A 27,094-nucleotide genomic window follows, 5' to 3' on the forward strand; every position below is an offset into this window, starting at 1 on the left:
GGCTCCAGTCATTCTGAAATCCCCAGAGGACAGGTTGCTCCATAAGCCTGAGATGCCCAAGGGTGGGCTGACCCCAGGGCCTGCTCCAGGTGAGAATGGGGTCCTCACACAGCCACTGAGAACCACAGGTTGGATCACAAGGATGCTCATGAGATATGATGTGGTAGAAAAGCCTGGTTTAGATTCTGGGCTCCACTGTCTACCAGCTGTGTGATCTTGCCCATGTCATTTAAGCTCTCTGGGCTTCGGTTTCCTTATGTGATGTAATGATCAGAATGGTCTAAAGTGACATTCTGGGAATGGAATTGTCTAAACTGGATGCTTATGCTTTGGTTGCATGGGTATTGAGCCAGCTGGGACTGGAGGGGAGGTCCCACCTTTTCCCTGTAGAGGGTACTGTATCTCCGCTAAGCCTGTGGGCCCAGAGGTTCTTGCCCTGACAGGAGGGTCTCTGATGTTTAATAGCCCAGGATCTGGGCTGTTGGCATTTTCAGACAATTTCTATAAACGGATGACAAATCCAGACCTCCTGGCACCACTGTCAAGTTTGTTCTTACACTTGTACCATGTGAGGAAGGGTGACAGTTGGGGTGGGGGCCTTCACTGCTACACAGATCCACAGTGTAGACCCTAGAGCTTCCTGGCCCCTGTGTGTGGATCTGAGGGACCTAAGCCTTCACTTATGTTGCAGGTCCTTGCTTGATTCTTTTGCCTTTTCCCCATACAGCGTATTCCTTGGCCCATGCCTATGACATCATGGAATTTGTCTTGGACCCTAGTAAGAGGGACCCATCTTTCATGACACCTGGTTTGTAGAAATGGGGTTAATGACATTCACCTTAAAAGATTATGCTAAAAATTCACCTGACAAGCCAGGCCCAGAGGCAACAGCCTGAATAAAGGCATGAAGCTGTGCCTGGGCTTGGCATACTCAGGAAGTGGTAAGTAGAGTGTGGCTTTAGTGTTGAGTTCCCGGTGGGGTGCAGGTAGGAGGTGAGAGATGAAGCTCAAGAGGGGTATGGGGCTAAGGAAACCTCTTTTCCTTAAGAGCAGTTGAGTAACTGCAAAAGCTTTTAAGCTTGGGAATGACAGGAGCTGCCTCACCGCCCTGCAACCTCTGGTCCCCTGGGAGATACTTATGGCAAGCAGTGTGAACGTGGGCTGGAGGAGTGGGGAGTGGTTGTTCCAGAGTGAAGGCAAACTCTGATGAGGCCCGAATGGAGCCCTGAAAGTGGGGATGGAGAGAAGGGGTCTTTCAAACAAGAGTCAAGAGAATTTGGTGGCTGTTACATGATGAGGAGGGATGCAGTTGAGGAAGGAATTGAAAGAGGAAAAGCAGATGTTGCTCCAAAGACATCATTTTTCTTCCTTTCTTTCCATCTAGAGGACACTGGTACCCAAGGGCCAGAAGGCCTTCTCTAGGGAAAGGGCTGACTGGCTAGTTGTTTTTTTGTTTGTTTGTTTGTTTGTTTGTTTTAATTTTAAAATCTGTTTTGGCCAAACCAGCAGCATGTGGAAGTTCCCTGGCCAGGGACCCAACCCAAGCCACAGTAGTGACAGTGCTGAGTCCTTAACCGCTAGGCCACCAGGGAACTTCCAACGGGCTAGTTTTAATAAGAGACAAAGATAGAAGCCTCAGTCCTTGGGCATTAGAAGGTCCCCTGAGCCTTTTCATCTGGCCTGATGGCTCTGTTTGCCCACCTGCCCACACCTGTCCCTATTGGGCCCCAAATACATCCTGCCTTCCTTATTAAAGACAGAGAATGCCAATAACCATTACTATGTTGAGACCTTGTACAGTTTATCTAAAAAAAGAATCTGTTTTCAAGAAGAAGGGGGTCAACCATTGAATATGGAGCTGAGGTTTGGCATATTCCACAAATATATCTAGACAGATAATGTTCGATCCAGGGCTTTTATTTCATCTTTAAAATATCACAGATAGGTCTAAGGAATCATCTGGCATCTTGTGTCTGTAGTTGGACAACTGAGATCTTATTCATCGGCCTGTTGAAAGGCCCTTTTTTAGACACATAGATGCCATCTAAAGTTTTTCTGGTATCTCTGTTTTTAATGGCTGTGGCTTGCTTGCTGAATCAAAGCAGCTGAATTTCATGTAAGTGCAATGTTGTTTCTTTTAAGAATTAGCTCATCTTTATGGCTTTGAGACACTGAACGTGCAACACCTGGCCTTATCTGGACTCCGTGGATGTATTTTTGTCCAAGAAATTTTGGAAATAACACTGATGGGGAAATAATATCATTGTTATAGGTAGTGTATGCAGACCTCACCTTGTAAGGAAAGCCCAGTGTAACACCCTTGATCGTGTTCTGTATGGGACTAAACAATGACCTGTTCCTTTCTAGTTTCCTGCTGTTTGTCAACCTAGAGCTGCTTCTTTTTCTTTCCAAGGAGACTGAGTTCTGCATTGATGTCATTGAAGTCCCTCTGCAGGTGCCTCTGGGGTCCTTCACAATAGCAGTGTTTGCCTTCAGAGTGATGTTGGTATTTTCTGGAATGTTGACAGTCTGGTCTCGGAGAATGGGTCTTCATTCTCACAGTAGATGCAGCAAAGGGAGCTGCATGGAAAAGAGCTTCCTATGAACTCAAGTGATCACACAGCTGGCATACAGTTCTGCTTGCCACATCTCAGAACCTGAAAAGCCATAGAAAAAGAATGATTAAGTGATGAAAGAGGAGTTCCCGTCTTGGCGCAGTGGTTAACGAATCCGACTAGGAACCACGAGGTTTCGGGTTTGGTCCTTGCCCTTGCTCAGTGGATTCACGATCTGGCGTTGCCGTGAGCTGTGGTGTAGGTTGCAGATGCAGCTCAGATCCCGCATTGCTGTGGCTCTGGCGTAGGCTGGCAGCTACAGCTCCGATTAGACCCCTAGCCTGGGAACCTCCATATGGTGCAGGAGTGGCCCAAGAAATGGCAAAAAGACGAAAAAAAAAAAAAAAGATGAAAGAAATTAGGGTCTTTGGTGAAAGAAGTGCAACTTCATTAAAATAAACTTAAAAAAATAAGACAGAATATTAGAACTCTTCAGCCTAGAAATATTACAACTGAGGAAAAAAAATTCTATCAAATGCAGACTGATAGAACTAAGGTTGACAGGCACTGTCCACTATAATCTAGTTGGCACCTTTCAAAGTCTTGTAAAAGTACTTCTTCACAAAGCAGAGATTATCAACCTCTGTATTTTCATGAAGTAGCCAGAAATATTCAGGCAGGCATTCTTCATATCATTAAGTTTCTGGAAAATATTATAAATTCATCACTAGAAATTAAATTGTTTTCCCATTGTTTCCCATTTCCCAGCAGTATGATGAAGGGTCCTGACCAAGAGATAATTGTGTTAAATAAATCAGATATGGCCAACATGTGTTAAAATCCAATTCTATGACTTCAAAACTTCCTATTCACCAAAAATAAGAGGGTCTATATGTACCACATCCTGGTGGTATAAGAGGTCTCCATTTACTCTAAGAGCTATATAAAAATATACACAATTTGATTATATTCAATATTAAAGTTCCATCATATATACTTCTTTTAAACTAACAGTTAAAATTAACTTTGCCCACCTTTAGAATTTAGAAGGGCTTTTATTGATGTATAGTGAGACAAGTTTAAAAAAAAAAAAAAAAAAAAAGCTGTCCGGGAGCTCCCTGGAGGCCTAGTGGTTAAAGATTCCATGTTGTCACTGCTGTGGCTCACATTTGATCCCTGGCCTGGGAACTTTTGCATGCCACAGGCATGGATCAAAAAAATAAATAACTGTCCAGACTGGTTGAAATAATCTGAATCACCAGCTTGCTGAATCGTCTATTACCTGAACTATACTACTTTTTACCTATAAAATTTATTGGTATTGCTGAAAAATTCTCAAAGGGGCAGCTGAACATAGATGTGAAATGACAGTGATTGAGTTGTGGCAGCCTGTATGTCCTTCCCAAGTGTCAGTCCCACTTGAGTATAGAGGCCCTCTCAAATGGAACTGCCCCACTTCTCCTAAAGATCTATATTGCCATCAAAAGTACTTATATAGGAGTTCCTGCTGTGGCACAGTGGAAATGAATCCGACTAGTATCCATGAGGATGCAGGTTTGATCCCTGGCCTCAGGTGGGTTGGAGATCTGGTGTTGCCGTGAGCTGTGGTGTAGGTAACAGACTTGGCTCAGAGCCCGCGTTGCTATGGCTGTGGTGTAGGCTGGCAGCTGTAGCTCCGATTTGACCCCTAGCCTGGGAACTTCCATATGCTGCAGGTGCGACCCTAAAAAGAAAAAAAAAGTGCTTATATATATATATTTTTCATTGTAAGGTAAGTAGGTCAGATATTATTATTGTTCTCATTTCACACAGAGAAATCTAAGGTTTAAGTGTTCCTTTAAATGGCCTGCTCAAGGTCATATAGCTCATTAGTGGCACAGCTGGGACAAGAAGTCAGGTCTTAAAACTTCTAACCCAGTGTTCTATTATACAATATTATCTCAAAGTTACTAGGTTTTTTTTTTTTTTTTTTTTTTTTTTGTCTTTTTGCCTTTTCTAGGGCTGCTCCTGCGGCATATGGAGGTTCCCAGGCTAGGGGTCGAATCGGAGCCGCAGCCACCGGCCTACGCCAGAGCCACAGCAACGCGGGATCCAAGACAAGTCTGCGACCTACACCACAGCTCATGGCGACGCCGGATTGTTAACCCACTGAGCAAGCGCAGGGACCGAACCCGCAACCTCATGGTTCCTAGTCGGATTCGTTAACCACTGCGCCATGACAGGAACTCCTAAAAACTTTATTCTTGACTTCTCTGACAATTTAGAAGAGCTTATAACCCAAGATGCACTTTCCCCCATAGCAGCAATCGGCCGGAACCAGCAGCTGACCTCACAAAACTGTTTCTGTCCCTGGCCTGTTTGCCACAGTCCCCTGGAACTTGCTGTGAACAGGGGCGTACAAGTTTTCTGCCTTCATTTCCTTTGGCTGTGTATACCTAGGTGTAAACACCATCCACTTTAGACTTCCTTCCCAAGTCTGGCTGCTCACACCAAGCCAGAAAATTAACTCTGATCCTAAAAATAGGCAGAGCTCTAGGTGTTCTAGGGCAGGCTGACTGCGATGTGACCCCTTCGGTGTACCTGTGTGAGTGCTTCGTCTCTTCAAAGCTGCAAATGCTGTCACCCCTCTCGTTTGCAGATAGCCAAGCCCCCCTGGAGGGCAGTATGTGGGGAGGTCAGACATCCCCCCGGGAGCTCCTGCTCCTCCCCTCCTCCCTGAAAGAGCAGAGCAAGAGCAAACACCCCTTTCTGAGGAGAGTGGCCCTTAAGGAGGAAGGAGAGAGGAAATTGGCTCATTGAGCTTTTTCAGGGGACCAGGCACTGGAGCAGGTGTTGCACATCTGTTTGCTTATTTAATCCTCTGGAGTATCACTGTTCCCATTTTATAGATCAGGAAACTGCCTCAGTGGCAGAAAGTGAACACACAACAATGAGGCAGTGCAAGCAGATGCTGCATGCTAAAGGGGATGAAAGGGAGAGACCGCCGCTGCGGGGGCTCAGGGAGTTTTTGTGGAGAAGGTGGGCCATGAAGTTGGGCCATGAAGGTTAATTTTATTTCCACAAGAAGATGGGGCAGGGAGGGGACAGCAGGGATAGGTGCTGTTGAGCAGTATAGCCGTTGGTGTGAGATCCTTTCCTGGTTAAATACCTGGTTAAATCCCACAAGCCAGAAGCCCCATCCTAGGCTACAGTGCTGCAGGGGCTTCCTGGGAAGCCAACTCAGATGGAGATGGGAGAGCAGCATGCTGACTGAGGAGTGCCACGGGGCTCAACCCCTGTGGAAGAGGGGGCAGGGGAAGAAGGGAGTGGGAGTGGTTGGGGGTGAAGCTGGACTATAGTGTTTGCCTGGTGAAGGCCTCTATTGGCCCAACAGGACCTCTGGATCTGGGCAGGCCCTTCAGTTGTCGTAGGCAGGCCAAGGGAGCTTGGCTTTTCTCTCCTGCATCCATCAGTTATTGGGTATGGGCTGCCCTTGGGAAAGCAGCCTGACCTCGGGTGAGGCAATAACCTTCAACCAAGATAATCCCCAAGGAGGGTTGACAGCTGAGACTTCTCAGCTGACAGCCTTCTCAGCATCTGGGGGAATCAGCTTTCCATTTCCAAAGGAGGATCTGGTGGCCATCACAGGGTCCCCATGCCCTAAGTCCCCGAAGGTCCCCTTGCCCTGTCCTGCACTGTGGGCTGAGGACTGTCACACTCCTTGGGCCTGTTGTCTCTCCTCATCCAGGTGGTGGTTTAAAAAAGATCAGTTTGGGGAGTTCCCGTTGTGGCGCAGTGGTTGACGAATCCGACTAGGAACCATGAGGTTGCGGGTTCGGTCCCTGCCCTTGCTCAGTGGGTTGGCGATCCGGCGTTGCCGTGAGTTGTGGTGTAGGTTGCAGACGCGGCTCGGATCCCGCATTGCTGTGGCTCTGGCGTAGGCTGGTGGCTACAGCTCCGATTAGACCCCTAGCCTGGGAACCTCCATATGCCGCAGGAGCGGCCCAAAGAAATAGCAAAAAGACAAAAAAAAAAAAAAAAAAGATCAGTTTGAATGAGTTGAGCAGGTCATATGTGCATTGACTTTGATGCTTGACAAGAAGATGTAGAAGTTCTTATTAATTAGTTTATTTGATTGATTAAAAATGTTTGTTCACCCAAAGTGCAAAAAATTAAATACATATTTAAAATATATTGAAATATAATAATGTATTCTGATATTACTATTACTTTTAAATGGGATCCCCAAGGAAAATATTAAGACCCTTGTAACCTTTCCAAGCAAAATGAACAAATCCCCTGCCCACTGGGGATTCAGAGATGGGAGTGGTTTTTATGTCAGTGGAGAAAAGAAAAATCAAAGCCTGCAGCTGTTCACGCTGCTGTTCATCCTGCAGCTGTTCATGCTATCCTTGCTTCAGCTGCTCACATCTCTCCACTGTCTCTGGACTTTCTCACTTCAGTGTGAGTAGTTAACTCTTAAGGAGCTGGCAGATGAATCTCAATAAGCCAGCGGCTACCTCCTAATGTGTTCGGGAGAATGAGCAAAGTGAGTCATGTTCTTGTATATATGTGTGTATAATTTTACAAATAGCAGTTAAAACTGTCTTAAATAAAAGGAGAAGATAATTGGTTCATGTGCCTGAAAAGCCCAGATAACTTCAGAAATGGCTGGATCCAAGGGTTAAAATGTCATCATATCCCAGTTTTTGTTTTTTGGTTTTGCCTCATCTCAGCTGACTTCATTCTCAGATAGGCTTTTCTCTTACAGTGGAAAGTGGATGTAGCAACTACACATTTTCAAGGTTCATGTTCAGCTGGAAAGAGCAAGCTTTTTTTCCAGGAGCTTGAGCAAAAGCCTGGAGGCTTGATCAGCTTGAACAGCCCTAAGTCATGAGTCTGCTAGAGATAACTACTGTGGCCAGAAGAATAACATACACTGATTGTCACGTGCTGCATCCCTGGAACCATAGATCTTTTCCTTTCTCCTCTCGAACATGTGAACTGACCTAGAATCTATAGCCAGCAGACAGTTGGTTGCTGTGGGTGATTTGGTGGAGTTGGAACTCAGTGTCTTTCATCCTTCTTCTGGTGTGCCTTCCTGTATTACAGGGGATTGAGAGCTAATCATTACATTTCCCAGACTCTCTTTCAGCTATAATTTTTGCTGTGATTTTTTATTCTACCCATTGGATGCTCTCTTGTAAAACCTGAACCAGTGAATTGGGATGAAGCTAAGATTCTGCCAACAAATTCAGTTGGGAAGGTGGTTCGTTTTTCTGTAGTAGCCATCGTGGAGATCTCAGTGCTCAATTCCTGGCCTTGTGAGTGTCATCAGAGGCAGGATGAGCCATTTGTTGAGCTGGTATGGTCCATAGCAAACACCATCTGGCCAAGGAGCTGGCAGCAGCACCCTTGGCTTCCTGACTGTGGTCATGACACTGTGGTCCCAGAGCCTTTGGCTTTCTGAGCACAGACTGGGCAGCAGCTTACTTGGTGGCCCAGTTCTGCAGGGTGACTTTAGGACTTTTTCCTGAATGCTCAACCCAGAATCTACTTCTTCAGCCCGATTTTGTTGACTAATACCCTAAAACAAATTCCTTCTGCTTCATTTTAGTGAGAATGAACTTCATTCTCTGCACCTGAGTGCTCTTGCCAATCCTACAGCTGTCTCTTCCGTGCCACCCCCTTGCACCCCTGCCTCCCACTTCTTCCTTGCTGGCAGTGTCCACTCCTACTAGAGGCTGAAAATTTTTCAGCCTCTTTTGCAGTTGGGTCTATGTTGGGCATGTGTGTGTGTGAGGAAGGGAGCGTTTGGGGATAAGTTTTCTGTCCTAATAAAAAGAGACATTTAAGAAAAATTGTCCCATCTGCTTTTGGATGTGCTTGGGAGAGAAAGTGGTGCTGATGTGGCCCTTGTGCAGCCCTATGGCAATAAGCCTGAGAACTTAAGCCAACCCTGTGCCGCCAAATTATGAAGCCTTGGAATGAGAAATTGTACGAGAATTTTCTAGATTTTTTATTGTTTAAGCCACTTTCAGCTGGGTTATATGGTTACCTGCAGCTGGAAGCAACCTGATTGTCTGTCTATCTGACTGTCTATCTGTCTGTCTTCTATGTATCATCTGTCATCTATCTATCTAGAGAGAATGGGGGTGGGGGGTGGGGGGGATAAATTCCAGTTCTGCTAATGCCCCTTATAGAATCAACAGCACCTGTGCATGTAGGCAGGAAGCCACAGCCTTCATTTTAGGGGGGATTCAGACACTCATCTTTTGGATCCTTTAATTGACTGCCTCAAGCTTGGCAGAGAGGAGTGGCAGTGACTTTGACTTCAGTGCTGATTGACATGGATGGTGCCACCCTTATACCTCTCCTCCTCATTTACCTTTCATGAAATAGTATAGCGCTTACACATGCTTTTCCAAGGCTTCTTATGCCTATTTTTATATGATCTTCATAAAAAATCTTCAAGGTGGTAGGACAGATTATTTGTCCTGTATTTCTGATGAGAAAACTAGGACGTAGATGTAAATTGCTTGGCCAGTCACACACAATTAATTAATTAGGTACAGATTTTGTGGCCTCCCCCCCCCACCGCTCTAGTTTTATTTCTGTGGCACCAGATTGCTGCCTCAAAAAACTAATTTGTTAGGAATAAAACCCCCTTAAGTGCCTAGCAGGGAAACAGTGCCTGAGGGTTCACCCTGTACGTTCCCAAGGGCAAAGGGCCCTATGAAGTGGAGACTTTGTCCTTCATAGGGAGACCTCATTGGTTGCCTGGGGACCACATCATCTTCTAGCCTTTTATGCTCAGCAGAGGCAGTGGACCTCTTGCAGAACTGCCATTGGTCATTTGCTGGCAGGGCACATTGATGGAGGGGGGTTTTGGGTAAAAGTGGTAACGTTCCTCTCAGAGCGACAAGAGGCATCACACGTTTGTGTAAGACAGAAGCCAGCTGTGGTTAGGACTCACAGAGGAGGGGCTGGGTGAGTGGCTCTGGGTCCTGTCTGGCTCCAGGGACCCTGCAGAGGGCTTTGGCAACCATCGTTCCAGGCTCCTCCATGTGACTCAGCCGCACTCTGTGTCTGCTTCTTTCTATCCCGCCGTTGGCTTCCGGATGGTTTCTCTCCCTGACCATTTCCTCTTGGCTACTCATGACCTATTTGGCTTCCTCTAAATTGTCAAGAGAAAGGGACATTCAATAGAGTAGGAGTGTAAACAGTAATAGGTGAAAAATGGAACTTTCATGGTAATACCCAACCAAGCGAGGCAGCTTTGTAAGTTCCTATCATTGCCGTGAATGAAGCCAGGTGGTCCTGCGTTGGGTCCTGAGTCACTAACCAGGCATAGCCAGCACTCCCCAGTCAGCTGCAGGGGTGGAGAGCACAGCAAGAGCACAGGATCAGACGGTCGGACCCCCAAGACCTGGGGCCCAGCCCTTTTTCAGGGGGCAGGGTCTGTAAAAGGGCTGAGGGTGGGTAGAAGCCATGCAACCTGTTCCCCACAAGCCCTTGCTGGTTTTGTTTTTGTTTTTGCCTTTTTAGGGCTGTATCTTGGCACATGGAAATTCTCAGGCTAGGGGTCGAATCGGAGCTACAGCTGCCAGCCTACACCCCAGCCATAGCAACGTGGCATCTGAGCCGAGTCTGTTACCTACACCACAGCTCACGGCAACACCAGATCTCCAACCACTGAGCGAGGCCAGGGATCGAACCGGCGTCCTCATGGATACTAGTCAGGTTCCTTTCAGCTGAGCCACCACAGGAACTTCCCCTTCCTGGTTTTGGATTGTGAGGATCTCCTGTCAACAGTGGACTTTCCTGGGCAGCTGTGCCTTTGCCAGACCCATGAGTGAGATTGGAGGGTGAATTTTGCTTCTCCGGACCATGGCCCTGGGTTCAGCCTGAGTGTGATTCAGCTTCCTCACTGTGGGGCCTTGCTTCATGCTCCTTTACGCCCCCTTGACCAGCTGTATGTGGGCCTGGAACACAGGAGATGCCAGTGTTCGGGAATTTTATGGATGACCCCGCTATGGTTCTAACTTCATTTATTTGAAGGCAGACAAATCAAAAGGCAGATTTAAAAGACTTATGAATTTTCCTTCTAAATCACCCTAAACTTTTCCAGCTCCTGACAGCTCCACATTCAACATTTTCTTCCTAGTCTCTAAAACTCTGCAGTCTTGGGCTCAGCTTGGATGGGTCAGCATGTGGTTGAGGATCAGGATCATGGAGAAGACCCTCTTCCCTTCCAACATTGGCTTTAAACAAACTGTGAACCCAAATGAACACGAAACCTAATCGGGTTTGGCCACTGGATGAGGAATTAGACTATTTTTAGATGAACTATTTTAGTATTCTCCCCACCTGCTTTGCATTCATATTTTTAATACTTCTATGAGACTTCCATTTGTCAATATTCTGTCTCACTTAATTCCAATCTGCTGCTAAAGGTGTGAGATGAGCACCTGTCCTTTGAATTATCGTGGGACCAACTGCTGATTCACAGACCAGCTCTCTTGCTGTTGATGCGAGTGCAGTTTTAGCTTGCTGATCAGTTTTGTTAAACTTCCTGTTTTATGTAGCTGTGCTCAGTACTTAGTCCAGAAGTAGAATGAAGGTGGGGACACTGGAGCTAAGTAAGTGCATTTGAATGAAGAAGTCAATGGCAAAGGAAAAGGGGAAGTAGCTTTAGTTTAGGTCCTCTGTGGTGCCTCGTCTCCCCTCTCTGGACTGTCTTTCCCTCTGCTGATGCCCTCCACCCTTAGACACCGCCTTGTCCTTACAGTGCCCCCTTGCCACTTCCAATCTCTCCCCTTCGGCACACCATCCAGGCTTACCCTCCAAGATTCTCTTTTCAAGCGGAATTCTGGGACATGGAATGATTAATTCAGAAGGATGGAATCTGGAGTTCCTCTTGTGGCCCAGCAGGTTAAGGACCCAATGTCATCTCTTCGAGGATGTGGGGTCAATCTCTGGCCTGGATCAGTGGGTTAAGTATCCAGAGTTGCTGTAAACCGTGCATAGGTCGCAGATGTGGCTGGGATCTGGTGTTGCATAGGTTGCAGCTGTGGCATAGGCCAGCAGCTGCAGTTCCAATTCAACCCCTAGCCTGCAACTTCATATTCTGCAGGTGCAGCAATAAAAAACAAAAAACAAAAACAAAAAGAAGGAATCTGGACACTGGCAAACTGGTCAGAGGACAGTTTGGGATGGGTGGGGATGGGGCAAGGAAAGCTCTCGGGGATCCCATCTCTGTGAGACTTGTCTTGGATATTTGTCCTTTGTCCTAAGGTGAGTCTTTTGTAGATAGCATATTATAGTTTCTTTTTTTTTTAAATCCAGTCTGACACTCTGTGTCTTTTGATTGAAGCATTCAGTCCATTGACATTTAAGGTAATTATTGATAAAGACATCTTTATTGCCGTTTTAAACCTTGTTTTCCAGTTGATTCTATGTTTCTCTTTTGTTCTTTTTTTTTTTTGGTTGGATAATTTCCTTTTATTTTATGCTTGTGTCCTCTTCTTTTCAGTTTTTATGAATGTAATGTTTGGTTTTGATTTGTGGTTGCCCTCTTTTTCATGTATGTTAACCTCTTCCTGAGCTCGCTTTAGCCTGATAGTCATATAGGCTCAAAGACATTCTAAGATAAAGGAATCTACGGAGTTCCCGTCATGGCTCAGTCTACGAGAAACCATGAGGTTGAGCTGTGGTGTAGGTCGCAGACATGGCTCAGATCTGTCATTGCTGTGGCTGTGGTGTAGGCCGGCAGCTATAGCTCCCATTAGACCCCTAGCCTGGGAACCTCCATGTGCCATGGTGCAGCCCTAGAAAAGACAAAAAAAAAAAAAAAAAAAAAAGAAGAAGAATCTAGATTTTCTTACTTTCCTTCCCCACATTTTATGATTTTGAAGTCCTTTTTTAGCATCTTCATGTTTGTCCTTTTGCTGTTCCTTGTGTTTATTGTCACTTTTACAATAGGTTTTTTGTTTTGTTTTGTTTTACTTTTAGATCTGTATACTGGTTTATTTAGTTTAAGCGATTGCTTTCCAATTGTGATTTCCTCCTCTTATTTCTTCTTACTTTTTTATTTAGAGGAGCCCTTTCAGTATTTCTTTTAGAATGGGTTTAGTATTGCTACTCTTTTAGTTTTTGTTTATTGAAGAAATTCTTTATTTCTCCTTCTATTTTAAATGATATTATTGCTGGGTAGAGTATTCTAGGCTGCAAATTTTTCCCTTTTAGAACTTTGAATATATCATGCCACTCCCTTCTGGCCTGTAATGTTTTTGTAGAGAAATCAGCTGATAGCTTTGTGAAGGTTCCCTTATAATCTTTGTTTTTCTCCTGATGCCTTTAGAATCCTCTGTTTATCTTTAATTTTTGCCATTTTTATTATAATATGTCTTGTTGTGGGCCTCTTTGGGTTCAGCTTATTTGGGGCCCTCTGTGCTTCCTGTAGATTTGGAGAATTTTCAGTCATAATTTATTCAAATATATTTTCAATCCCCTTTTCCTTTTCCTTCTGGAATCCCTAGCCTGCGTAGATTGGCCCACTTTGTATTATCCCATAGATCTCTTATATTGCTTTCACGTTTTTTCATTTAGTTTTCTGTCTGCTGTCCTGTTTGGGTGATTTCCATTATTCTGTCTTACAAGTCACTAATTCATTCCTCTGTATTATTCATTCTGCTCTTCTGTGCCTTTAACTCAGCTTGCATTCTCTGCAAATGAATTTTCTAATTTTTCTTGGCTCATCCTTATATTTTCTAGTTCCTTTCTAAAATAATCTGCATTGCTATTCATATCTGCTCTTAATTCCTTCATATTCACTCTTAATTCCTTCAGTATTTTTGCTGTCTCCTCTATGAACTCAGTGTCTGTTAGACTGCCACAGTCTGTTTCATTGTTTGCTCCTTCAGGTGAATTTTCCTATTCTTTTAACTGGGAATCGTTCCTGAGTGTCTTCATTTTGCCTCTATTGTTCTTATTCTCCAGAGCCTGAGTCTCAGTGCCCAGCTCCCGCCCAAGCGTCTCAGGCTGTGGTTCTGGGGGGTGGTGGTAATGATGGTCTGTGCATCTCTCATTCTGCTTTGCCCTCCTCAGTCCAGCTGTTGGCTTTCCTCTGAGACTTTGAGGTCCCTCTGTCTCAGCTGATCTCCCCATTGGTTGGTGGCTTCCCAGGGTGTGGGTTCCTTTCCTCTTTAACAGCTCCCTCTCAGGAATGCTAGTCCTGTCCTGATTCCTTCTCTCTCTCTCTTTTTCTTTTGTTCTACCCAGTTATGTGGAGGCTTTCTTGCCCTTTTTGGAGGTTTAAGGTCTTCTGCCAGCGTTCAGTAGATGTTCTGTGCGAATTGTTCCAAATGTAGATGGTTTCTTTTTTTCATGTGTTTGTGGGAGAAGGTGAGCACCACGTCTTACTCCTCTGCCATCTTGATCTCTCTTGGTGTCGGATATCTGAAACCCAGACCCCAGGTAATAGAATCGGTGATACTCATTCACATCCAGCACTTTATCCAGATGAGCCAAGCAGAGAGAAAAATACATTTGCGGATGGGGAGATCTGAGACCCAGAGAGCTGTCCCTCGTGGAGAGGAGAGCTGCCCCTCATGGAGAGGGAGTTCGAGAACCAGGAGATACCAAGTCACTGGGTTCCAATTCGCATTCCAGGGCATGCCTGCAAAGCTTACAAACATATGTTCTAGACATTCATGCCCACATGAGGGCTATTCTATAATGGGGGCAGATCACTTGTTTCAGTGATCTGCCATACTTTTATTTTGTTAAACAAAGAATAACCTGTGGTTGAGAATTGCCATCAAGTCTGCCTGGAAGACACACAAGAAAATTATTCTATTTTCATTAACTAAATAAAAAGGGGGACCTCTCAGCAGGATGATCAGTCTTAGTTATTATTCTCTGTAATAAGTAGCTTTTTAAAAACAGCTTTATTGAGATATTCTTGACATTCAATAAGCAGCATATTTTGTGAGTTTTGATGTATGTGTACAGTCATGAAACCATCACTACAATGAAGATAATAAGCACATCCATCACCCCCAAAATTTTCCTTGTGCTTCTTGTATTCCATCCCTCCCATCCCATGTCCCCATCTACCCTCTCCCAGGCAACTGCTGATCTGCTTATAGCAAATGACATTTCATCTGTTCTAAATATCAGATTTTTCCCCAGAAGATGAAGATTTTCTAGTTTTGGAGATAGGGTCATGAAGGGAGGTCCTCCAAAGAAGTCCAGGGTAGTTTTCAGTAGTGGCAGCGCTGTAGAAATGAATGTGTAGCTTCCAAGGAAGAGATAGTATTCATTTAGATAATATTCTTTGTTTGTGTTTGTTTTAGGGCTGCACCCTCAGCATATGGAGGTTCCCAGGCTAGGAGTCAAATTGGAGCTGTAGCTGCTGGCCTACACCACAGATCCTTAACCCACTGAGCGAGGCCAGGGATTGAACCTGCATCCTAATGGATGCTAATCAGATTCGTTTCTGCTGAGCCATAATGGGAATTCCTCATGTGGATAATATTCATTTAGCCTCCAAGGAAGCAATCATAGTCACACGTCTGGTATGGCTTTTGAAGAATTAACTACATTATTTTATATTTATTTCATCTTGTATTTTATGATGTTCTATAGTTGGAATCTACCAACCCAAATTAATTGGCCAGTTCTACAGCTACATATTAAAGTAGTCATCTGTGAAAGTAATAATCCTTGTCTTTATTGCAATGGTGTTATTTGAGGAATTCTGAATAGCCTATAGAACGTAGTTTTAATCTTCTTGCTCTTTCCTCTCTGAGGGAATAACTCCATTTTCCGCTGATCTTGTTTTTTGTGTCCCACTATAAAATCCATCACCAGTTTGTGTCAGTTTCATTCCATTCTTCCTGTGTTTTCTGCCCCGTCTCTTAAGGAGGGCCGTCTGCATTTCTCACCTGGATTATTCTGAACCTATCATCCTCTTCAGCCTCTTTATTGATTCTCCTGCTTCCAGTGCCTTCCTTTTTTTTAATCCTCTGGGTATCAGTGGAATCAATCTTTATAAAAGCAAGATATGATCAATCATTCCACTGCTTCCAATATTAAAATTTGTGGGAGTTCCCTGGTGGCCCAGTAAGTTAAGGATCCAGCATGTTACTGCTGTGGCTCTGGTTACTGCTGTGGCTCAGGCTTAGTCCCTGGCCCCTGTTAACCTGTTAGGGCCTCCCTCCTCAAAGCCCCCTTACCCTCCACAGTGCTTTTTTCATTGCAACCATGAAAGATTTTAATTGTATTACAGAAAGTAGGGTGGCCCACATTTCTGCCCAATTCTGTCCCATTTTCCTGAGACTCACCTTCCAATCATACCAAACAACTTGAAGATCCCTGAATGCCTCCCCCCTGCCGTTGGCTTCTTGCCTTTATGTCTGCTGTTTCTTCTGCTAGAAATCCCCTTGGACTTTTATGTAGTTACCTCCCTTCTTTGCGGCACTCTTATTGCCCTCATATCTCTGTCCTTTGTCAACAGTAATTTTTTGGTTCTCACTACTTTGAGGGCAAGGGACCATCTCTATCTTTCATTGCAGAATCCCTGAACCCAGCACTTGGGCCTGTGGATGGCATGAACCAAGGCAACTTATCCCTAAATCAGCATCTAATAACCTCTAGGGCTATGTCACGGGTGAGCAGGATTTCACAAGTTAGAAATGACTAGTACATGATGGAAAGTACTTGTAGGCTAACATTTACAAATGCTGTTCACTTATTGCTTTTTTTCTCTGCCAGGAACTCTCTTCTCCCAGAGAGCGGCATTCCTCACTCTCTTACTCCTTCAGGTCACTGTACCCTGATTAGTGAGACCTTCCCTCACTAATGACAGTAATTACACCCCCCAGTCCCTGTGCTCTTACAGTCTGCTTTCCCCTCTGCCCTTCACACTTATTACCATCTGACATATCATATATTTACTTGTGGATTTGTTTACAGTCTGTTTGTTATTGTTAGAAAGTAAACTCTAGAAGGGCAGGGGTTTCCCTGCTTTGTTTCCTGCTGCATCCCTAGTGCCTGGTACAGTGCCTGGCACATAATAGCTGCTTGTATACATGTGTTGAAAGATCGAATGTGTGCAGAGAACAGCTCATGTCACTGGAGGGCATTGCTAGGCATTTCAATTTCTATATGATAGAATGAATTAAATAATAGTTCAAATGCAGAAATAGTAGCAAACTGTGTTCATAGGGATAGTTTAGAGAGTTCCAGGAATGAAAGAGCCTCTCCCAAGCAACATTTTTTGTCTTTTTGCCTTCTCTAGGGCCGCTCCTGTGGCACATGGAGATTCCCAGGCTAGGGGTCTAATCGGAGCTGTAGCCACCGGCCTACGCCAGAGCCACAGCAATGAGGGATCCGAGACAAGTCTGCGACCTACACCACAGCCCACGGCAACACTGGATCCTTAACCCACTGAGCAAGTGCAGGGACCGAACCTGCAACCTCATGGTTCCTAGTCGGATTCGTTGACCTCTGCTCCACGACGGGAACTCCTAAAAAAAAATTTTTAGAAGGTTCTCACCTTGTGTCTGGAATGCTAATAATATATGTGAAGAAACAAGAGAAGAGCAAAACAAAGAAATATTAATTCTAATATATCAGAGAGAGAAAGAGAGAGAGGCTTGACCGCGCCAACCTTTCAGTGCTATGGTGTTTGCTCTGAATTTGGTAAACCAAATTGTTCTGATCTATGAGAAAAAGCAAATGGCAAAGACAAGCTGAAAGCTGGGATTTTATTTTGAGAAGCAGCCTCAAGGGTTATGGACAATCACCAAGATTCAGCTCAATCTCACAGGAGCTTTGAGCGGGTGCATTGTGGGCCTGAGTCTTGGCTTTTCCCCCACGTGGCCCCAGAGCCCATGGCAAGTCACTTCCTCCTCCTAGGTCTCAGCTTCTGCCAGCAGGAGAGTGATGAAGTCCTATGATTCTGAATCCTGACAAGGATTTTTAATTTGTCCTCATTAATGCAGATATTCAATTAACCAGGACATTCAATTCCCTGAGCATTCTGGTTAATTGGATCTTTACTAAAATAGCTCCAAATCTTGTTTATTGCATTAAAAAAAAAAGACAAAAGTATTTTTTGTGTTTTTTACATCTGTGGGGAATATAAAAGCATTTAGCCATAACAGCTAGAGTTTTGGCTAGAAGTTGTTCCTTAAAGCAGAGTTTCCAAAACATTATTGGCAATGATTCATGGTTTAAAAAAAAAAACTAACATTTTACATCTCACACACACCCGTGCACGTGCTCGCGCACACACACACACACTCTATTAAAAATTTTGCAAAACATTACTTACCCTTATCCTGTGATGGAGTGGGATGTAAGGTTATTTTCTAATCTACATAGAAATGTCAGTCAGGAGTTCTCGTCGTGGCACAGCAGAAAACGAATCTGACTAGGAACCATGAGGTTGTGGGTTTGATCCCCGGCCTCACTCAGTGGGTTAAGGATATGGCGTTGCTGTGAGCTGTAGTGTAGGTCACAGGTGTGGCTCCGATCCTGTGTTGCTGTGGGTGTAGCATAGGTGGGCAGTTGTAGCGCGAATTAGACTCCTAGCCTGGGAACTCCATATGCCATGGCTGCGGCCCTAAAAAGAAAAAAAAAGAAAGAAAGAAAGAAAAGAAATGCCAATGAACATGCTAATTGATTTTCTGATCTTCCTGAGTCCCAGTTTGGGAAGTATAGCCTTAAAGTTCTACAGGCTTCTACCTGCCCTTATGGAGCTCTTTGAGTGTCTGGTGATACCAAAATGCCCATGCTATCCCAAGGCTGCTGTTTCCATAGCTGTACAATGATTCTGAGGGTGCTAGAGCTACTTGACTGTTTTTTGTTTTTTTTTTATTTTCCCACTGTACAGCAAGGGGGTCAGGTTATCCTTACATGTATACATTACAATTACATTTCTTCCCCACCCTTTGTTCTGTTGCAACATGAGTATGGAGACATAGTTCTCAATGCTATTCAGCAGGATCTCCTTGTAAATCTATTCTAAGTTGTGTCTGATAAGCCCAAGCTCCCGATCCCTCCCACTCCCTCCCCCTCCCATCAGGCAGCCACAAGTCTTTTCTCCAAGTCCATGATTTTCTTTTCTGAGGAGATGTTCATTTGTGCTGGATATTAGATTCCAGTTATAAGTGATATCATATGGTATTTGTCTGTCTTTCTGGCTTATTTCACTCAGTATGAGATTCTCTAGTTCCATCCATGTTGCTGCAAATGGCATTATGTCATTCTTTTTTATGGCTGAGTAGTATTCCATTGTGTATATATACCACATCTTCCGAATCCAATCATCTGTCGATGGACATTTGGGTTGTTTCCATGTCCTGGCTATTGTGAATTTGACTGGTTTTACATTCTAATTCACACTGAAGGAATTGTCTTTGGCACTTGCTGAGAAGTGGTCCTAGGCAGAACAATGGAAAGAAAAGAACCCTGGACTAGGTGCGAGAGTTTCTGACCACTAGTCTGGGTTCTTCTACTTTCTGGCTGTGTGATCTTGAATAATTCATTTAACCTCTCTGAGCCTTGGCTTTCTTCAAACAAGAGGATGCCTACTCTAGAGTCCCCATGTGGCTCAGTGGATTAAGGATTCTGGGTTGTCACTATTGTAGCTCAGGTTGCTGCTGTGGTGCTGGTTCCGTCAGCTTGGGTTTGATCTCAGGCCCGGGAACTTTGACATTCTGTGGGTGCAGCCAAAAGAAAAAAAGAGAATGTCTGTCCCACAGTCCCAGTTTGTGAGAGTCAAAAGCAACAGATTATTTTGAAAAATAGAAATTATTTTTGGAGTTCCCGTCATGGCTCAGTGGTTAACGAATCCGACTAGGAACCATGAGGTTGCGGGTCCGGTCCCTGCCCTTGCTCAGTGGGTTAATGATCCGGCGTTGCCGTGAGCTGTGGTGTAGGTCGAAGACGCGGCGAGGATCCCTCATTGCTGTGGCTCTGGCATAGGCTGGTGGCTACAGCTCCAATTGGACCTCTAGCCTGGGAACCTCCATATGCCGTGAGAGCGGCCCAAGAAATGGCAAAAAAAAAAAAAAAAAAGACAAAACAAAATTTTTATATTATGTTATATATTTAACATAAGTATTTTATATATTATATATTTATATACTTCATAATATTCTATATTATATAGAAATAGAATGTGATATTAATCATAGCCTTTTAGAATCTAAGTGAGAATTTTAAGTGTATGTGAAATAGATTATAATCAGCTGAAGCTGGGATTCGGGGGAACCATTTGAGGAGATAGATAGTGTACGGAGTTATGTTACGAGTAAGATAAGGTTGGTGTTATTACCCTTTTTGGGGTTTGCTTTCCTCACCATGTTAATTTCTCTATGTCCATGTTATATCTAAGATTCCTTTCTCCTTTCTCCCCTCCACCCCTCCTCTCCTCTCTGTCATCAGATTGTGAAAGGAGTCTATTATCTTGGAAACTCAATTCCTCCTTTCTTGAAAAGGAGCAAGTCAAGAAGGACATGTGAATTACGATTCTTTCATAAAGGCCAAACTTCTGAGATAGTTAAACCTAGTGTGTAGCTGGGAGTAAGAACAGGAGCAGGTGCTTCCCTGATGGGCACACGGACCCTCAGGCCTCCGTGCTGTGGGCAAGGTCCTTTGCTGCTTGGCTCTGTGCCTATAGTCCCCACTCTGTTAGGGCCAGACCTTTTGTGATCAGAGAGGATCGCCCTCTTGGAGGGCTGTCAAAGCTTGTGCTCTCTGAGCCAAATTAAAATGATCCACGGTGATTTCTTCCCTTTCAGTGAGTAACAAAGGAGCTGGCATATGAATTTGAATTTCAGATTTTTTTAAATATCCCCATAAATTACACTTATTCATTAAAACAGTCTGGTGTGATAGAATGCTAAAAAAATCTTCCTGGTCTTATCGAGGTCTCCAGGTGACCAAGAGGTATTGTTCACCATATAGCCTAAAGAGAGGTGCTAGGGCTTGCTGAGACATATCCTCAGAACCCTAGCCCATCATTCACTTTTGTCCTGTTTAGAGAAGCAAAAAGTGACAGCAAGAAGGAGGGAGCCGTGTGCTTCTCCTCCCCTCCCACGTACCTCCAGCCAAGTGATGGGGTTTGAGAAAACCGTTAACATAGAAGAGGGTGTAACCTTAAGGGGAAGTTGACATCTTCAACTGCCTCTCTCCTCCAGCTCAGGGGAGATGTGGCAATTTACTTGAGAAAGTTCTTGGGGACAGCTTGCTGTTCCAGAGTGTGGTAGACACAGATGGAAGGGGGTCTGGCTTGAGTTGCCTTGAAAGATCTGGCCCAAGAAGATGCCCTGTAAGGACAAGGTGACCCCAGCAGAGAGTGCATCGTGTACCTTTGGAGGCGGAGGAGAGGAGGAGTGGGAGAGTAAATCAAAGGGAAGGTCTTGGAAGAATCCACGAAAACTCTTTCTTTGAGAAAGACCCGGTGTTTGAGTGCTGGCCACAGCTCACTGAGGGCAGCTTACAACAGCACCGGCCTTGAGCTCACTTACCTCTCCCCCATCCCAAGCCCCTCATCATGACCTTGGAAGAGCCTGAGGCATTAGAATCGGTGGGGGAAGCAGAGGAAGGGAAACAAGCCAAAGGAATGCAGAAGCACCATCCCTGCCGACCCAGATGCAGAATTTGAAGTTTAGGATGCAGCGGGAGATAGAGTCTGCTTTACCCTGGGATGTGAGGGAGAAGGTTAGAAGAGACTGCACTTGTTCGGTACCTGGAAATGAGATGATTACTTAACTCCTGAAAGTGCCTGGAAAACTGACTAGATCTGCTTGAGCTATCATTCAGGGCTGGGGAAAGAGGTCCACAGAGGGTAAGGGCAACAGTGAGGAGTTCTCTTGTGGGGCAGTGAGTTACGGATCCAGCTTTGTCACTGCAGTGGCTCAGGTTGCTACTGTGGTGCAGGTTTGACCCCTGGCCTGGGAACTTCTACATGCTGTGGGTGTGGCCAAAAAAACAAAAGCAAAAACTCAATAGTGAGAAGTTGTTTTCTGCTAGTACATCATCTAGTAAGTCAGTTACAGCAGGTATTTATTATCTAGTCCCAACTCCCACTTAGAACACACCACCTTTCTTCTAGTCAAAAGTCTGAAAGGCCCATTGTAAGGCTTTCCAGTCCTTGTGGAGCCTGAAATCCTTTTAATTTGTATGGCATGCAGGCTGTGGCTGTGTGACATGCAGTAGCTCGGCCTGTTTCGCATTTGTGAGACCTGCCTTTGCGGTGTGAAGATGGCCACTATGCTTAACCCCGTCACTATTATGGGACATGTAGTGAGAGGAAAAAATATTGAGAATCAGGTGTCGAAGGACCAGATTTTAGTCCCATCTTTTTAACTAATTAGGTGACTCCGGATAAGCTACTTCATCTCTCTGGACCCATTCTCTCCTCACAGAGCTGGGAGGTTGCATCACCTCTATCTTTGGCATTCCATGTTTGATAGTTTCTGAATTGCTTTCATGTTGTCTAATTTCAGTTTTGAGTACCCGGGGGAAAAAATAATACCAGGTCCCACCATATTTACACCTGGTACCTATCAGGTATTTTCATGGATGTCAGCATATGACTCCACAGTGTCATTATCCCCAACTTAAGAACCAGCAGAAGGCCGTGCGGTATAAGGTGTTTGCTCACCATCATTTTTTTTAATTCACTGAATTTTATTATCCTTATAGTTGTACAACTATCATCACAACCTAATTGCTCACCATCATTTAATGCACGAGAGAGACAGCTGTGTTTTGAATCCAGGCCTTCTGATTCTGAGTCTACTGCTATTTCTATTAACCCTTAGCTTTTGTAAATTGTGACTTAGTTAATAGTATTTTCAGTCTGGGCTCGAAGCTGAGGGTGAGGACATGGGTCTTATTCTTCCTCGACTCCCACAACACATGTGCTCTCAGATACGCTGTCTCTTCTTTTGATTGATGGAGGAAAAGGAGGGAGAGGAAGGAGGGAGGAAGAAGGATAAAGTGGTGTGCTCTAAGTGGGCGTTGGAAATTAAAACTCAAAAGAAGCACAGCTCTCTCCCGACTTGCCTCTTCTAGCTTTGATGTCATTCTTACCCAGCTGTGATGACCAGTGCTGAGCCGGGCGCTAGTTCATATCATTCCTTCAGCAGTAGTTATCACCACCACCGCTTGAGCTCAGTGCCACGTGCCAGGTGCTGTAGCCATGCGACTGCCTGCCCACACATTCAGTGGGAGAGACAGAGCTGTCCCGACCTGAGTCGGGAGAGTGGGGCTTCCACAGTCCCCGACCCTCATTTGTTGGCTGAGGGCCACATGGTGGGGGGTTACATTGCCAGCCACTTTCAGCTCTTCTGGTTTTGGCAGAGTAGGTTTTAGTCGTCCAAGAGCAGTCCTGAAAAACAGAAAACACACTGAAGGGAAGGCACTGAACTGGTCGAAAGCGATCGGAGAGAATCTGGGAGGAGCACCAGGATACTCTACTACAGGGGCATGCCCAAGTTGGGCAGGTCCTAAAACAGACTGTGGCCAGATGACCTGAGACCACTTGAGGGTTTGCCTCGGGCTCAGAGTGGAGCAGCCTGCCTTTCTGGCCCCTCCACTCCAGGTACCATGAACTGGCAGTAATCGTGCTTTTCGTCCACTTTCTGGTTGAACAGGGACAGACAAAACGGCCACAAAGAGCTTTTGATTTTTGACGTAAATGGTTTAAAAACCCCTCTGGCTTTTAAAAGAATTATTTCTGGATTGACCATGCCCTGGGAGACTCTTGCTATTTCTTAGAGCTCTTTGCTTAATGCTTATTCCTATCTATTTTTTATCAAGCATATCCCCAGCTGTCCCAGCTGCCGTCAAAAATTCTTCTTGGAGTTTTACTGTTTAGCTGTTTTCCTCTCCACCTGTGTGTGGGTTATATCTGGATGGGGGAAAAGAGTCTGAGTGATGTACCACATGGAAACCCCTGGTGAGGAGGGCAGGCCTGTGTGAGGTCAGAGTTGGGGCAAGTGTGGTCACGGGTTAAGCCACTGAGCTGATGATACCTGAGCCATGGCAGGAAAAAGGGAAATGTCCCTTACCCCAGTGTGGTGACCTCAAGTCACCCATTTGTTTGAGATTTTTGGTTTGGTTTGATGTTTGCACCAACACGCATCTAGACTGACAAGCTTTCTTCAAAAATATCCTTAAGAAACAGCTTTGCAGTTTAAAGGTCAACCTTGATTCCAGCTTTCTGCAGCCTACTAGGGCTAAAGTATGGAGTGTTCACCGTCTTTCCAGACGACCAGCTTAGACAAAAAAGAGAAGCTGGGGTGAGGCTGAATAACCAACTGTGGGAAGGGCAGGATGCAGCAGGGCCCAGGAACCCGGGAAATGGGCACTGAGGTGCTGCTGGATCCTTGCTCCTGTTCTGGTTCTGCTCTTTCTCTCTGTGCCTTAATTTCCTCCGTCACCACAGACCAGCTTCCTCCCCAGGCCGTAGGGAGGGTTGCTGGCAGGCCTGGTGAATGACAGCTTAGGTTTTATATTGATGATATGCTGACCTCTTTTTTGGTTTCAAGGTAAAAAATGATAGGAAGGACTTTGACTCTTCCAGCTTATGTGTCAGGTGCTCCCCCACTCCCCCTTCCCACCCCCATGATACAACACATCATCTGGGGAGGTGGGGTTCATGAAGAACATGGCAGCCCCTGAGGTAGGTATATGGGTGGGGAAGAGCACCATTCATTCATTCAACTGACTTTTTTTTTTTTTTTTTATGGCTGCACTCATGGCATATGCAAGTTCTTGGGCCAGGGATTGCACCATAGCTGTGGCAATCCTGGATCCTTAACCCACTGTGCCACAGTGGGAACTCCTCAACTGATTTTTATTGAGCAAAACTGAGAGACTGAGTGAGGGGCCAGAGTCTCCACTGATTAGACAGTGGTGACCTGAAGGTTGGTAGATGAAGATGAAGGGAAAAGGCTGAGGGCCAGAGGGAGGGAGAAATGGGGAACTTGTGCCAGAATGTGAATTAGTAAAGTGGTGGCAGTTTGGGCGCCAGCAGTGGGTCCGCAGGCCACACACGGAGTGGCTCTGCCCTAGGAAATTCTCACACGTATTCTACAGGAGACACAGACAAGAATGCTCATAAAATAGCTTTGTTTATAACAACTAAGAAAGGAAGCAGTCCAGATGTCCACAAACGATAGAGAAGTAGTTGTGCTAAAATCTTACAGTGGAATCCTACAGAGCAGAGAAAAGGAGGAAACTGCAGCCCCACACACCCATGTGGACAGATTTCAAAACCGCTACACATAAAGAGTAAATCAAGAAGACGACAGTAAGCAAGGAGTCATTCTTGGAAGTTCAAACCAAGCACCACTAAACAATACAGTGGTCAGGGATCCCTGACAAATGGATTAAAACTGTAAAGAGAAGCAAGGGAGTGGATTGTCAGTGTGTTAGGTCAGTAACTTGTCCGGGGTGGGAGGGGAATCGGGGGGAACAGTTGGGAAGGGGTGGGCACCCAGGAGCCTTTGACACAATGGCAGTATTCATTCCTTCCGCTGGGTGGTGTGGACCTGGGTGCTTGCTTGGTTTTTATTATTATTCTTTAAACTGTACGTATATATTACACATACTCGTTTGTGTGAGCTTTTCACAATGAAGAATGTTTAAGAATGAAGTCAAAGCCAAAGTCTCCCCCTCCCTTTCCCAGAGCTGTTAAAAGGAAGGGCTAGTGTGGGTGAATGGTATGCCTCTCAAAGGAGTGAGAGCTTTTCCAGATGTGGTGCCTTGAAAGTCTGGGGAGGTATCAGGGAAAAGGGAGGAAGGTAGCCCCCCGTCCCCCACTCTGGGCATCAGCAGCTGGACAGAAGTATGTCCTGCTGTCCCCAGGACCACCCGCCCACATGGCCCTAGGCCCGCATCTTGCCCACTTTATACCCCTGTCTTCCTGCCCCCCTGTCCTCAAGATGTAGCCAGTTTTGCTTTCCTTTCCAGAGCTGCTACCACATTCTCCACTTCTTGTGGCTTTCCTGTGGCTGCCTGCTGAGTAAGAGGCAATCATCGTAACTTTAAATAATCCCTCCAAAACAAGTGCACCGGCCCATTTGGGGTTAAAGTGTGAAAGTGTTTTGGACGGAGTAGAAATCTCTCCTCATACCACTTCCAAAGTTTGGTCACGCACCCTCTGATTACCTTTTTAGGGAAGGTTAATCATTCGCTGGCTGAAGTTTATTTTAAATTCTGTCTGATTTGCAAACACATTCTTTGTTGATGGCTCTCATTTGAAATGTTTGGACTCAATTTACTCCGGGTAAAAACATGGTGTCGAGTCTTTATTAAACCCTGGTTTTTAGATGGCTTTTCCTGTTTTACAGTTTTGTGTCCATGAACCTCAGAGTCATAAAAACTTTGAATTAGAAAGGACCCTGGAAGTCCCCCAGCCAACTTCCCACCAATGAGAGAGGTTTTCCTGAAGCAGGCCTATCACCCCTCTCGGACAGCTTGCTTTTTAAGGGCATTGCTGTAGGGACAGAGAATACAAACTCCCACACAATTTTGCATCAGTTTTCATGTTGTCTTTGAGAATCAGAAATCAGAGTGAATAATCCCAGGTTTGCTAATTGAATTAAAATGTCTCTTGTAAAACCGGTTCTAGAGGTGCAGCCCGCTTTACAAGGTCCAGACACCTTTAATCTACTTCATATAATCATATCCTGGATTAGGAGGGACGCAGACACCAGAGGAGTTGGACTCATCCACATTCTTGGAAATAGGGCGGAGAAGTCAGGGGATTAGTCTAATCGCTTGGGAGTGTGCACTTTCCCTCTGTCCCTTTGTCTCTGCTTTCCTGCCCCCTTAAAGCTACAGAAACATAGGCATTGCCTCTCTTCAAAACAGACTTGCCACTCGCCCCACTGAAGGCTGTCACTCCCCGCACCCCCAGTCTTCCCCACCTCCTGGGTCACTGGCTGCCTTTTTTCATGAGGCCGGGCCCACCTCGGTTTCTGAGCCCACCCAGAGACTGTGTGATGTGTGCGCACAGTTGCCTTTTCCACCTGTTCCCCCATCTTTTGTTCTGCTCCGCTAGAGCTTGGAACCAAGCCATGATCCCACTGCCCTCATAGTTAAGTGCGTTTGGGCCCCGAGCCAGGCTGGAAACTTGAGGGCACATGTCCTTTCGGGTGAGGGAAGGAAGCCAGCCTGGAAAAGGCCAGAGTTAACCCCTTGGAGCAGCAAGATTGTTCGATGCTGAACTCCCAATCTCATGCCAGCTGGGGAGAGTTTCTGAGCTAAAGAAGATAGCTGAAGGGAGTTCCCATTGTGGCTCAGCAGGTTAAAAATCCAACATCGTGTCTGAGAGGGTGCAGGTTTGATCCCTGGCCTCACTCAATGGATCAAGGATCCGGCATTGCTGCAAGCTGTGGTGTAGGTCGCAGATGAGGCTCGGACCCAGTGTTGCTGTGGCTGTGGTGTAGGTTGGCAGCTGCATCTCTGATTCGACCCCTAGCCTGGGAACCTCCATATGCTGTGAGTGTGACCCTAAAAAAAAAAAA

At 45.3% G+C, this 27,094-nt stretch overlaps 1 pseudogene; it reads right to left on the minus strand.

The window, feature by feature from the left end:
• Positions 1-1,955: 1,955 nt before the first annotated feature.
• Positions 1,956-26,608, minus strand: LOC100520902 (large ribosomal subunit protein uL6-like; annotated as a pseudogene).
• Between the last annotated feature and the right edge of the window lie 486 nt (positions 26,609-27,094).

Source organism: Sus scrofa, chromosome 3 (assembly GCF_054392235.1).
Source record: "Sus scrofa isolate SSC_HxYL_T2T_F1_AM1 chromosome 3, Sscrofa_HxYL_maternal_Yorkshire_Landrace_v2.0, whole genome shotgun sequence".
NCBI lineage: Eukaryota > Metazoa > Chordata > Mammalia > Artiodactyla > Suidae > Sus > Sus scrofa.